The 2,500-nt window shown below is 50.8% G+C and overlaps 1 protein-coding gene across 2 annotated transcripts in view; it reads right to left on the bottom strand.

The window, feature by feature from the left end:
- The window catches only part of dlgap2a (discs, large (Drosophila) homolog-associated protein 2a), a 200,891-nt gene that overhangs the window by 131,203 nt on the left and 67,188 nt on the right, over nt 1-2,500 (bottom strand). The gene's annotated exons all lie outside the window — the stretch shown is intronic.

Raw genomic sequence — 2,500 nt, 5'->3', positions numbered from 1 at the left:
AGTGGAGAGTGATGAGTGGAGAGTGGAGAATGAGGAGTGATGAGTGAAGAGTGATGAGTGGAGAGTGGAGAATGAGGAGTGATGAGTGGAGAGTGGAGAGTAATGAGTGGAGAGTGGAGAGTGATGAGTGGAGAGTGAAGAGTGATGAGTGGAGAGTGGAGAATGAGGAGTGATGAGTGGAGAGTGATGAGTGGAGAGTGGAGAATGAGGAGTGATGAGTGGAGAGTGAAGAGTGATGAGTGGAGAGTGGAGAATGAGGAGTGATGAGTGGAGAGTGGAGAGTGATGAGTGGAGAGTGATGAGTGGAGAATGAGGAGTGATGAGTGGAGAGTGGAGAGTGATGAGTGGAGAGTGGAGAATGAGGAGTGATGAGTGGAGAGTGAAGAGTGATGAGTGGAGAGTGGAGAATGAGGAGTGATGAGTGGAGAGTGAAGAGTGATGATTGGAGAGTGGAGAATGAGGAGTGATGAGTGGAGAGTGGAGAGTGATGAGTGGAGAGTGGAGAATGAGGAGTGATGAGTGGAGAGTGAAGAGTGATGATTGGAGAGTGGAGAATGAGGAGTGATGAGTGGAGAGTGAAGAGTGATGAGTGGAGAGTGGAGAATGAGGAGTGATGAGTGGAGAGTGAAGAGTGATGATTGGAGAGTGGAGAATGAGGAGTGATGAGTGGAGAGTGGAGAGTGATGAGTGGAGAGTGGAGAATGAGGAGTGATGAGTGGAGAGTGGAGAATGAGGAGTGATGAGTGGAGAGTGAAGAGTGATGAGTGGAGAGTGAAGAGTGATGAGTGGAGAGTGGAGAGTGATGAGTGGAGAGTGGAGAGTGATGAGTGGAGAGTGATGAGTGGAGAGTGATGAGTGGACAGTGAAGAGTGAAGAATGAATAGTGAGGAGTGATGAGTGAAGAGCAAATGCACAATCAAGACTGGCCGGGTGAAAGGTAAAAAACACAGAGCAGCTCAGACACAGACCCACGGGCAATGTGTCCTCCCCCCTCCCAGGGGCAGTATGAACACACTCAGCCCTCCTAGTTGGCAGTATGAACACACCCAGCCCTCCTAGTTGGCAGTATGAACACACTCAGCCCTCCTAGTTTGCAGTATGAACATACCCAGCCCTCCTAGTTGGCAGTATGAACTCACCCAGCCCTCCTAGTTGGCAGTATGAACTCACCCAGCCCTCCTAGTTGGCAGTATGAACTCACCCAGCCCTCCTAGTTGGCAGTATGAACTCACCCAGCCCTCCTAGTTGGCAGTATGAACTCACCCAGCCCTCCTAGTTGGCAGTATGAACACACCCAGCCCTCCTAGTTGGCAGTATGAACACACCCAGCCCTCCTAGTTGGCAGTATGAACCCACTCAGCCCTCCTAGTTGGCAGTATGAACACACTCAGCCCTCCTAGTTGGCAGTATGAACACACCCAGCCCTCCTAGTTGGCAGTATGAACACACTCAGCCCTCCTAGTTGGGAGTATGAACACACCCAGCCCTCCTAGTTGGCAGTATGAACACACTCAGCCCTCCTAGTTGGCAGTATGAACACACCCAGCCCTCCTAGTTGGCAGTATGAACACACTCAGCCCTCCTAGTTGGCAGTATGAACACACTCAGCCCTCCTAGTTGGCAGTATGAACACACTCAGCCCTCCTAGTTGGCAGTATGAACATACCCAGCCCTCCTAGTTGGCAGTATGAACATACCCAGCCCTCCTAGTTGGCAGTGTGAACACACTCAAGCTGTCCTTCTGGAGTGATGACTAAAGGAAACTCCAGTGAAGAGTGTTGCTGGGAAACCACGGCAACCACACATGTCAAACCTGCATGACGGGAGGTATGCGACGTTAGGACACACCGTGGGGGAGGGGGTGACAGAGACAGGCCAACACACACACACACACACACACACACACACAGATAAACACTCACTACCGTCAGGGCACAGGTCACTATACACGGCGTCAGAGGTGGGCACAGGTCACTTTACACTGGGTGTACAGTGGGTGGGCACAAGTCACTGTGCATGGGGTGAGGGGTTAACACAGGTCACTGTGCACAGGGTCAGGAGTTAACACAGGTCACCGTACATGGGGTCACAGCGGGACACAGGTCACTGGGCAAATTGCCATGTATATACATTCAGAGCTCATGCATTTTAATTTGGTATGCACACACACAGACACACACACAAATCTTTCAAGATGTCACAGGCCGGAATGCAGAATGAAGTGAAGTGACTGGGATAGTTGTGTGAACTTCAATCTCAATGCCACGACCCTTGCTCAGGAAGGGTCATATAAAAAAGGTCACAAGGAAAGGTCACAGGAAAGATCAAAAGGAAAGTTTGTGTTCAGTCGTGTTCTCCTGGCTCCTCGTTTCTGGTCTGGAGAACACTTTAAGCAGGGTCTGCTTGTCCAGGGCCTGACATTACCTCCCAAACATCTCTGATTAGCTAACGATTTTATGGGGGCGGGACATGGGCTGGCCACAGTCTGACTAATTGATAG

This window comes from Electrophorus electricus, chromosome 10, assembly GCF_041902795.1.
Source record: "Electrophorus electricus isolate QZ-2024a chromosome 10, ASM4190279v1, whole genome shotgun sequence".
Classification (NCBI taxonomy): domain Eukaryota; kingdom Metazoa; phylum Chordata; class Actinopteri; order Gymnotiformes; family Gymnotidae; genus Electrophorus; species Electrophorus electricus.
This window is presented reverse-complemented; position numbering and strand designations above follow the sequence as displayed.